The sequence below is a fragment of the Salmo trutta genome, chromosome 24 (genome assembly GCF_901001165.1).
Source record: "Salmo trutta chromosome 24, fSalTru1.1, whole genome shotgun sequence".
In the NCBI taxonomy this organism is placed as follows: domain Eukaryota; kingdom Metazoa; phylum Chordata; class Actinopteri; order Salmoniformes; family Salmonidae; genus Salmo; species Salmo trutta.
Window position 1 is genome coordinate 7,526,306 of NC_042980.1, and position 11,737 is coordinate 7,538,042.

Genomic DNA, 11,737 nt, shown 5'->3' on the forward strand with positions numbered 1-11,737 from the left:
AATAAATGCTATAACCCCCCAGCCACATCTTGCTTAGTGGATGGGTCTCTACAGAAGGTGTAAACGGTACAGCCAAATTGTTACTAGCAATATCAGAAATAGATAGTGTCAATATAAATAAAGTAATATACAGTATTAACAGTAATAACAATATCAATAACGATATCAGTGAAAGATGAGGTAGTTATATGCATACAATCAGGGGTAAAGTGGTTGAGGATTAAGGATTAAGATTGAATCCTACTACACCGGCTTTGATGCACGTCGGATGTGGCAGGGCTTGAAAACGATTACGGACTACAAAGGGAAACAAAGACGCAAACTGTCCAGTGACGTGAGCCAACCAGACGAGATACAGTAGGCTTGAACCTAAACATATTGACTTAGCTAGCTACCTCTGCTCTAACAGTTAAGATAGCTAGCTAACATTAGCTGACGTTAACAGAGAAACTTTGACAACCATGATCAGTCTAGAAATGAAGCTAGCTACAATGTCACAAACTAATTAGCGACTGCGATGAAATACACTACTACAAATACAATAGCTACAATTACCTATTTTTAACTTGGTATCTTCTCCGGCTGGCCTTGACTGTAAACCAACTGACTTACTCTCACAACAACTGTTGGAAAGTCAGGCACAGATGCAGCTCGAGCTGCAAGGCAGACGGCTTGAGCAGCAGAGGCCACCGCTGCTGGATCGTGTCTTTTTGATTCCTTTAGACTCAGAGGTAAAGCTAGCTCCCTATTAAGGATACTTCAGCAAATATTGATGTTGGCAATTGACAATACATGTATGTTGCTATTTTCTATGTTGAAAATTACAATCACAGATTTGTAAAACAGACAGGTTATGACCAAGAATCACAATGACAAAGTTACACAGTTGGTGATACAATTCATACTTTATCCGATTTAGATATGCCATTTTATTTTCTTCTGTATTCTCAGAATGCACAGGCAGCCCATATTTACTGTCAAAAGTAATGTTCGATGTCTCAGAAATTGTCACGTCCGGACCAGTATAAGGGTTAATTGTTATTGTAGTTTGGTCAGGACGTGGCAGAGGGTATTTGTTTTATGTGGTTCGGGGTGGTGGTTTTTGTAGAAGGGCATTTGATTTATGTATTCCGGGGGTTTTGGGCACTGTGTCATATTCATGTATTTCTATGTTTTGTCTAGGTAATCTGTTTCTATGTTTAGTTAATTGGGGTTGGGACTCTCAATTGAAGGCAGGTGTTGTCTCTGCCTTTGATTGAGAGTCCTATATATTAGGGTGTGTTTGGGTTTGTATTTTGTGGGAGATTGTTTCTTGTTTTGCCTGTTTCTTGTTTAGTGTGAGTAAGCCTTACAAGACTGTTTCGTTGATCGTGAGTTCGTTCTTTTGTTATTTTGGTGTTCACTTCGTATTTCAATAAACGTAAAGATGAGCATTCACATTCCTGCTGCATTTTGGTCCTCCTTTCCCGACGACAACCGTGACAGAAATATGAAGTGTGCAAAAATGATTTAGCACTTTTTTTTATCCAAAGTGACAGTATGCATGCATATATTTTTTGTTCGTGGCCCCGGGAATCAAACCCACAATCATGACATTTCGAGCTCCATGATTTTTTTCCATTGACTTTCACGGTCGTTATTTATTTTTCTATTTTAAAAGTCTATAGACTAAATTAGTAACAGTTTAATAGGCTATTGCAATAATCCAACATGCATGGTTGTTGGCTGCATCACTCCTTCAGCCTAGGTAGCTGATTATCAAATGGAAGATATGTGTTCCTCCAGTCTGCGGTCGCTGGGCATGCTCCATTATTGATATCATGAGGCCTATGTTTTTAGAAAAGAAAATTGTACCTCCTAGGCTACAACAACACAGTGCAATGAGGAATTTATTATTGTCTAGGCTGTAAACTGCAGTGATGTTGGCTAATTTAAATAACCGATCAAACGTCTTTTTGTGTTTCTTGCCGAAATAAAGCCCTGATTATACAACCATTTACATTAAATTGTTTTTTTTTATTCTTCCATCACCTGCCGAATAGAAATCTCATGTGGCCCTATTGAAAAAGTCAATCGGGCCAGATATTCTGAAGTGGACTCGGCCTGAGTACCATTAGCCGGAACCCTGATTAATATGACTCTCCCGGACTCGAGTGCAAGTCGATGCCAAGTCCCCCGAGTCTCAAACGGAATAGGCCCGAACCCACTATGTTTGTGTTTGTATTTATTAGGGATACCCATTAGCTACTGCCAAGACAGCAGCTACTCTTCCTGGGCTACAAACCTCTGAAGGCAATTACATTACATTTAAAACAAAAGAGCAAACAGTACATCATATAACATTATTACACCACTACATATCTACAGTAGAAAATGTTTAATACCACCATACAACAATATCACAATGTATGCATTTGTCTGTACCTTTGTGCGTCTCTTCACAGTCCCCATTGTTCCATAAGGTGTATTTTTACCGTTTAAAAAAAATCTGATTCTACTGCTTGCATCAGTTACCTGATGTGGAATAGAGTTCCATGTAGTTATGGCTCTATGTAGTAATGTGCGCCTCCCATAGTCTGTTCTGGACTTGGGAACTGTGAAGAGACCTCTGGTGGCATGTCTTGTGGGGTATGCATGGGTGTCCGAGCTGTGTGCAAGTATTTTAAACAGACTGCTCGGTACATACAGCTTGTCAACACCTCTTACAAAAACAAGTAGTGATGAAGTCAACCTCTCTTCCACTTTCAGCCATGAGAGATTGACATGCATGTCATTAATGTTAGCTCTCCGTGTACTTTCAAGGGCCAGCCGTGCTGCCCTGTTCTGAGCCAACTGCAATTTTCCTAAGTCCCCCTTTGTGGCACCTGACACTACTGAACAGTAGTCTTGGTGTGACAAAACTAGGGCCTGTAGGACCTGCCTTGTTGATAGTGTTGTTAAGAAGGCAGAGTAGCGCTTTATTATGGACATACTTCTCCCAATCTTAGCTACTGTTGTATCAATATGTTTTGACCATTACAGTTTACAATCCAGGGTTAGTCCAAGCAGTTTAGTCACCTCAACTTGCCCAATTTCCACATTATTCATTAGGAGATGTAGCTGAGGTTTAAAGTTTATGAATGATTTGTCCCAAATACAATGCTTTTAGTTTTGGAGATATTTAGGACTAACTTATTCCTTGCTACCCATTCCGAAACTAACTGCAGCTCTTTGTTAAGTGTTGCAGTCATTTCAGTTACTGTAGTAGCTGACATGTATATTGTTGAGTCATCCGCATACATGGCTTTACTCAAAGCCAGTGGCATGTCATTAGTAAAGATAGAAAAAAGTAAGGGGCCTAAACAGCTACCCTGGGGAATTCCTGATTCGACCTGGATTATGTTTGAGAGGCTTCCATTAAAGAACACCCTCTGTGTTCTGTTAGACAAGTAACTCTTTATCCACATTGTAACAGGAGGTGTAAAGCCATAACACATGTTTTTCCAGCAGCAGACTATGATCGATAATGTCAAAAGCTGCACTGAAGTCTAACAAGACAGCCCCCACAATCATTGTATCATCAATTTTTCTCAGCCAATCATCAGTGATTTGTGTAAGTGCTGTGCTTGTTGAGTGTCCTTCCTTATAAGTGTGCTGAAAGTCTGTTGTCAATTTGTTTACTGTGAAATAGCATTGTATCTGGTGAAAAACCTTTTTTTTTTAAAGCCTGAGGGCACACTTTCTGATAGGCTTAAATTGAAGATGTGGCAATATCGTCCACTATTATCCTCAGTAATTTTCCATCCAGATTGTCAGACCCCAGTGGCTTGTCATTGTTGATTGAAAACAAAAAATGTTTGACCTCTTCCACACTGACTTTACGGAATTCATAAGAACAATTCTTGTCTTTCATAATTTGGTCAGATATACTTTGATGTGTAGTGTCACCGTTTGTTGCTAGCGTTTCTGGCATGTCATACCTACGTTTGCTTATCTTGCCAATGAAAGAGTAATTAAAGTAGTTGGCAATATCAGTGGGTTTTGTGATGAATGAGTCATCTGATTCAATGAATGATGGAGCTGAGTTTGCCTTTTTTCCCAAAATGTCATTTAAGGTGCTCCAAAGCTTTGTACTATCATTCTTTATTTCATTTATTTTTGTTTCATAGTATAGTAAAGTTTATTTTTATTTAGTTTAGTCACATTTATTCTTAATTTGCAGTGCGTTGGGCTGCCAGACTTATTTGCCATACCTTTTGCCTCATCCCTCTCAACCATACCATTTTACAATTACTCATCAATCGAAAGGGATTTAACAGTTTTTACAGTCTTAATGGGTGCGTGCTTATTAGTAACTGGAATAAGCAATTTCATAAATGTGTCAAGTGCAGTGTGTGGTTGCTCCCCATTACACACCACAGACCAGCAAATATTCTTTACATCATCAACATTTGAATCATTACTAAACTTATTGTATGACCTCTTATAGGCGCAGCCTTTGGAACTTTGGTTTTCCTAGATATGGCTACTATATTGTGATCACATTTTTTTTCTTAGGGGGTGGATCAGCTTTAAAATTGCGGATAGATTGTTGCTTCCATCAATGTAATTGGCTGCATCATTTCCAATCCCCCATATATTTTTGGGGTAAATAAACTCAGCCAAAAAATAAACGTCCCTTTTTCAGGACCCTGTCTTTCAAAGGTAATTCGTAAAAATCCAAATAACTTCACAGATCTTCATTGTAAACGGTTCAAACACTGTTTCCCATGCTTCTTCAATGAACCATAAACAATGAACATGCACCTCTGGAATGGTCATTCAGACACTAACAGCCTACAGACGGTAGGCAATTAAGGTCACAGTTATGAAACCTTAGGACACTAAAGAGGCCTTTCTACGGACTCTGAAAAACACCAAAAGAAAGATGCCCAGGGTCCCTGCTCATCTGCGTGAACGTGCCTTAGGCATGCTGCAAGGAGGCATGAGGACTGCAGATGTGGCCAAGGCAAGACATTGCAATGTCCGTACTGTGAGACGCCTAAGACAGTGCTACAGGGAGACAGTACAGACAGCTAATCGTCCTTGCAGTGGCAGACCACGTGTAACAACACCTGCACAGGATCGGTAATCCAAACATCACACCTGCGGGACAGGTACAGGGTGGCAACAACAACTGCCCAAGTTACACCAGGAACGCACAATGCCTCCATCAGTGCTCAGACTGTCCACAATAGGCTGGACTGAGAGCTTGTAGGCCTGTTGTAAGGCAGGTCCTCACCAGACATCACCGGCAACAACTTTCGTCTATGGGCAAAAACCAACCTTCACTGGACCAGACAGGACTGGCAAAAAGTGCTCTTTACTGATGAGTCGCAGTTTTGTCTCACCAGGGGTGATGGTTGGCTTCGCGTTTATCATCAAAGGAATGAGTGTTACACTGAGGCCTGTAATCTGGAGCGGGATCGATTTGGAGGTGGAGGGTCCGTCATGGTCTGGGGTGGTGTCACAGCATCATCGGACGGTGCTTGTTGTCATTGCAGGCAATCTCAACGCTGTGCATTACAGGGAAGACATCCTCCTCCCTCATGTGGTACCCTTCCTGCAGGCTTATCCTGACATGACCCTTCAGCATGACAATGCCACCATGCACAGAAGAGCAGTATGGCTGATTTCCTGCAAGACAGGAATGTCAGAGTTCTGCCATGACCAGCAAAGGACCCAGATCTCAATCCCATGGAGCATGTCTGGGACCTGTTGGATCGGAGGGTGAGGGCTAGGGCCATTCCCCCCAGAAATGTCCGGGAACTTGCAGGTGCCTTGGTGGAAGAGTGGGGTAACATCTCACAGCAAGAACTGGCAAATCTGGTGCGGTCCATGAGGAGGAGATGCACTGCAGTACTTAATGCAGCTGGTGGCCACATCAGATATTAACTGTTACTTTTGATTTTGACCCCCCCTTTGTTCAGGGACACATTATTCCATTTATGTTAGTCACAAGTCTGTGGAATGTTCAGTTTGTCTGTTGTTGAATCTTGTTATGTTCATAAAACTATTTACACATGTTAAGTTTGCTGAAAATAAACGCAGTTGACAGTGAGTGAGAGTACGCTTCTTTTTTTGCTGAGTTTAGAAATCCTTTGACTTCACTGCCTCTTGAATGGTAAGGTCCCTTGCAGCATATAGGCACTCGACCTCCATCACTGCTGTGGTACCTACGAGACCATCCGGTGAAGAACCCAGGATCCCAGACCCCGTGACGCATAGCCTTAACTCCTACACATCCACCACTGTAGCCATTTTGAATGCCTTGATGCCCTCCTCTTCATTATCTGTGCCCCACTTTACAGACAATACCCCATCCATTGACTGTGATCTGAGGACCCTTTTTTAGCAGCGTGCTTGGCCCTAACCACTGCTCCATAATTGCTGGACGTCAACCTTCCGCTCCTCATGGTGTGCCAGTTGGAGTTGGTGCGCTCTCCACTGTTACCTGTCGTATAGCCTCCACCTTCTCCACCAACAGCACGATGCCAGCCAGGATGCCTGCATGCCCAAGGTGTCCTTGTTTTTTAACAATGCCAAGTACAGACAGGGATGACAGCAGTTGTATTGGCTCAGGTTCAAGGAGACATGCCATTCCACTGAACCTGCCCAGGAGACGGTTCCTTAGCCACTGAAGAGCCCCCTCTGTGGGCTCTCGGGACAGAGGGTTATAGTCTTCGGCTAGGTACAGGTGCTCTACTGACTGCACCTGTTTGGGCATGGCAGGCTTCCTCCACTCGTATTCTACATCCGTACGAACAATATTGTGGAGCGCCAAAATAGGCTGCATGGCTACACTGATGAACTCCATGGAGGCATTCGCATGTGGTAGAGAGAATCCCCTGGTCACCTATTGAGACCTGCCAAGTGGAAGGATGTTAAGTGCCACATGCCTTTCAATGCATGACTTTGAACACCTTGAAATTAATTTGTTGTAAGAAATGTGCTATATAAATAGTTAGACTTTTATTGACATTACAGCTGTAGAATATTTTATAAACTGTCATTTTCACGAGGACAAGGAGTTTTTCCATGAACTTTTAATTGATAACTTGGGTTTTGATTCATTCTCATCAATGACAACATTTTAGAACTGAGTTATCACTCAACTAAGTCTCGTTTTCATTTTTATTTTGAGAGTAAATATACGGTGGTGGAAAAAGTAAAATTGTCATACTTGAGTAAAAGAAAATGACTCAAGTAAAAGTGAAAGTTACCCAGTAAAATACTACTTGAATAAAAGTCTGAAAGTATCTGGTTTTAAATGTACTTAAGTACAGTGGTAGAAAAAGTACTAAATTGTCATACTTCAGTAAAAGTACAAAGTAAAAGTAAATGCTATACATCAATTTTATTAAATTAAGCAAACTAGACGGCACTATTTTCATATTTTTAATTTTTAAAAGGGGCACATTCCAACACTCAGACATAATTTACAAACACAGTAGTTGTGTTTTGTGAGTCCGCCAGATCAGAGGCAGTAGGGATGACAAAGTGTTATATTGGTAGGTGCCATAATTCTGTCCTGCTAAGTGCTTTTGTGTGTCAGGGAAAATGTAAGGAGTAAAAAGTACATTATATTCTTTAGGAATGTAGTGGAGTAAAAGTTGTCAAAAATATAAATAGTAAAGTACAGATACCCCCCAAAAACTACTTAAAAGTATTTTTACTTAAGTACTTTACACCACGGCAAATATATTGATAAAACTCACCTTGTCCGAGAGAGAATTACATGGTTATGAAAACATCACGCCAAGGTAAGCCTACACTAAACACATGCATCATTTGAAGTGTTTGTAAAATCATGGATGTAAAAAATTAATTGTGAAAAAACTATTGGAACCATTTCTGTGTTTGACCTCTAGGTTTTATGGGTATTATGACGTATCCACTGTGGTGGACTATAGGTGAGACGGTTTTCATTGAGATGTTTTTTTTCTTCTCCCCTTTCTTACCATGCAACTATCATACATTGAGCTACCTTACTGCGGGAGTTTGGACTTCTGTTTTTAGAGCAAAGGATGAGTCAGTTGTATTTCACTGTTAGTTTTACACAAATAATTTTACATTTTCAATTGTAAAATGTATTAAAAAGTATTGATGTGTGTACTGTTGCTTCATGCGTTGTATGCGTGTGCTTACTGTGACTGTCACCCTGATGTTGGCTACTACGTAGCTTCCTACGCCATTGCTGGACAGTAGTGCAGGTATGGAAGGCCAAGAGTTTCAAACCCGGAACACGTCTTAACACTTGCAATGATCATTTTTCACTTGCTTTTTTCCCAAGTGTCTAATGTCATTTTTTGTACACGTGATTTTTTTTCAACTGTCCAGTGTGTGTTTACAGGTGATTTGAACACTTGTTGTGGGTATTTTTAAACGCGTTCATTACACCTGTTCAGTGTGCAATTACAGGTGATTAGAATGCTTGTTATGGGTATTTTACACGGGTTCATTACACCTGTTCAGCCTATTGGGTAAGGAATGGCGTTTTTCTAGTTGTTTTTGGACAACGTCACATTTTTTATTAAGCATTTATGTATTGAAAAAAAGCACATCAAAGCTTCATAATTCAGAAAGGTCTTTTTTCATTTTAATTAGCTATACATCATTTTTCCTTGTCTGAAGTATCAAGTGTGTGTGTGTATATATCAAGTGTGTGTGTGTGTATATATATATATATATATATATATATATATATATATAAATTATGACTCTTTCCATCCACCAGATGGGATTGTTTTGCAAAAAGTACTTACATTTCCAAAACCCCATCTGTTTGATGAATAAATTAAAGCAATAATAGTCACTATACTTTCCAAACCACAAAGGTTGAATTAAAATGTTTTCTAAAAATGAATTTATAAACTATTATGGAGGCAGCAGAGGAAGGACCAGGGTACACAACATTTGAGATAAATAATCTTCTTGTGCATGTGGAAAATGTATTTTATTTCAGCTCATGAAACATGAGACCAACACTTTACATGTTGCATCTATATTTTTGTTCAGTGTATATCACATCCATGTGAAAATGTGGTGCAAACTGAGACATCACTGCTCAAGTTGGTAATCCAATGTTTTGAAAATAGCTGGCTAGCCATCTGTCCAGTACATAACATGCACATATCTAATGTTATCTTATGGCTACTTCTGCAGTTTATTTTGTCATTGATAGGATGTACATTTATCCTACTTATTTCCTGACATTGTCCAAGTTCTGATTCTCATTAATTATCCCTTCCTCCTCCAATGAATTCCATGTTTTAAAAAGGGTAGTAGACATTTCCCCGATCATAGTCTAGCTCAAAACTAATGAGACTGTTTCAGCATGTAAAAAGTAACAGTACAAAACATACATTTTAGCAAACATAAAATAAGTGAGTTGACTGAATAGATATTTAATAAACGTTTCGAACCAATACATACTATAGACCTGCTAAATTACTCACATCCAGCATAAAAAACATTAGAAACAGAATAAACTAAAATAATTCTGTATTTATTTAAGATGTAACAATTGTTCATTAAGCAAACATTGTATGACGTGGTGGAAAGAAGCTGTCCGTTTTCCTCCCTCTCCTTCATCTGTGGTGCTTGTTCAACATAGCATGTGGATATTCCTGTGAACAGCAACATCTTCCTAACAAGAATTTAGACCAGTTGACAATTCAACAGAATTCAGTCTTGTTCATGATCGGTACAACATGAGACAAATAGCAAGCCATGGTATATCAGACTGTATACCACAGGTATGAGTCAATCTTACTTGTTTACTGTTGTAATTACATTGGTAACCAGTTTTTAACAGCAATAAGGCACCTTGGGCGTTTGTGGTATATGGCCAATATACCACGGCTAAGGGCTGTATCCAGGCACTCCGCATTGCATCGTTCTAAGAACAGCCCTAAGCCGTGGTATTTTGTCCATATACCACAAACCTCTGAGGTGCCTAATTGCTTAAATATAACACAGATGCATGTGAGGTTTCAAATAATAATGTTACTACTACTAGCTTGCTCTCTCCCTGCTTTTCCTGAACATGTTTATCTAATATAGCTAGTTATTGTTCTTCCTTGCTCATCCAAAGCAGGCTTTTTCGTCCTCGTTAATCTTCAGATGTTTGACTACATGATCATCATGTTGTGGCTGTATAAAGGACATTGCATTTGAACTAGATACACTCTTAGAAAAAAAAGGGTTCCAAAAGGGTTCTTCAGCTGTCCCCATACTATAACCCTTTTTGGTTCCAGGTTGAACCCCCTGTGAAAATGGAACCAACAAGGGTTCTTCAAAAAGTTATCCTATAGGGACAGCTGAATAACCTTTTAAGTTCTAGATAGCACCTTTTTTTTCTAAGAGTGTAGCTTATCAGATAGACATTTTCAGGACAAGCAGCTCATTTAGCAAGCCAATAAAATGTCTCTGATATAACTAGCTAGTAATTCTTGTTCTATAGACGTTCCTCCTCCTCGCTGGTCTGCAGATGCTTGCGTACTTGACATTTCCTAGAACTAACAACTTTATCAGAAAGACATTGTCAGGAAAAGCAGCTCATTTAGCAAGCCAATAAAATACCTATTGCATTGGTTCTACCTTGAAATATGGCTGCTCAAGATAGAGATCTTACCATTTTATCTCTGTAGCGGTTGTGTCTCACCTCTTCTGGGCACTGCAACAGCCAGATCTTATTCCTCATTGTCTAGATTCTGCAAGGAGCTAGCCTGTTATCCTAAAACATTAGCTAAGTTAGCCCACTTGATCAAATAAATCTCACCTTGCTAACTAGCAAAGCCAACCAATTACACAACAAATATACTGCTCAAAAAAATAAAGGGAACACTTAAACAACACATCCTAGATCTGAATGAAAGAAATAATCTTATTAAATACTTTTTTCTTTACATAGTTGAATGTGCTGACAACAAAATCACACAAAAATAATCAATGGAAATCCAATTTATCAACCCATGGAGGTCTGGATTTGGAGTCACACTCAAAATTAAAAGTGGAAAACCACACTACAGGCTGATCCAACTTTGATGTAATGTCCTTAAAACAAGTCAAAATGAGGCTCAGTAGTGTGTGTGGCCTCCACGTGCCTGTATGACCTCCCTACAACGCCTGGGCATGCTCCTGATGAGGTGGTGGAGGGTCTCCTGAGGGATGTCCTCCCAGACCTGGACTAAAGCATCCGCCAACTCCTGGACAGTCTGTGGTGCAACGTGGCGTTGGTGGATGGAGCGAGACATGATGTCCCAGATGTGCTCAATTGGATTCAGGTCTGGGGAACGGGCGGGCCAGTCCATAGCATCAATGCCTTCCTCTTGCAGGAACTGCTGACACACTCCAGCCACATGAGGTCTAGCATTGTCTTGCATTAGGAGGAACCCAGGGCCAACCGCACCAGCATATGGTCTCACAAGGGGTCTGAGGATCTCATCTCGGTACCTAATGGCAGTCAGGCTACCTCTGAGCACATGGAGGGCTGTGCGGCCCCCCAAAGAAATGCTACCCCACACCATGACTGACCCACCGCCAAACCAGTCATGCTGGAGGATGTGGCAGGCAGCAGAACGTTCTCCACGGCGTCTCCAGACTCTGTCACGTCTGTCACATGTGCTCAGTGTGAACCTGCTTTCATCTGTGAAGAACACAGGGCACCAGTGGCGAATTTGCCAATCTTGGTGTTCTCTGGCAAATGCCAAACGTC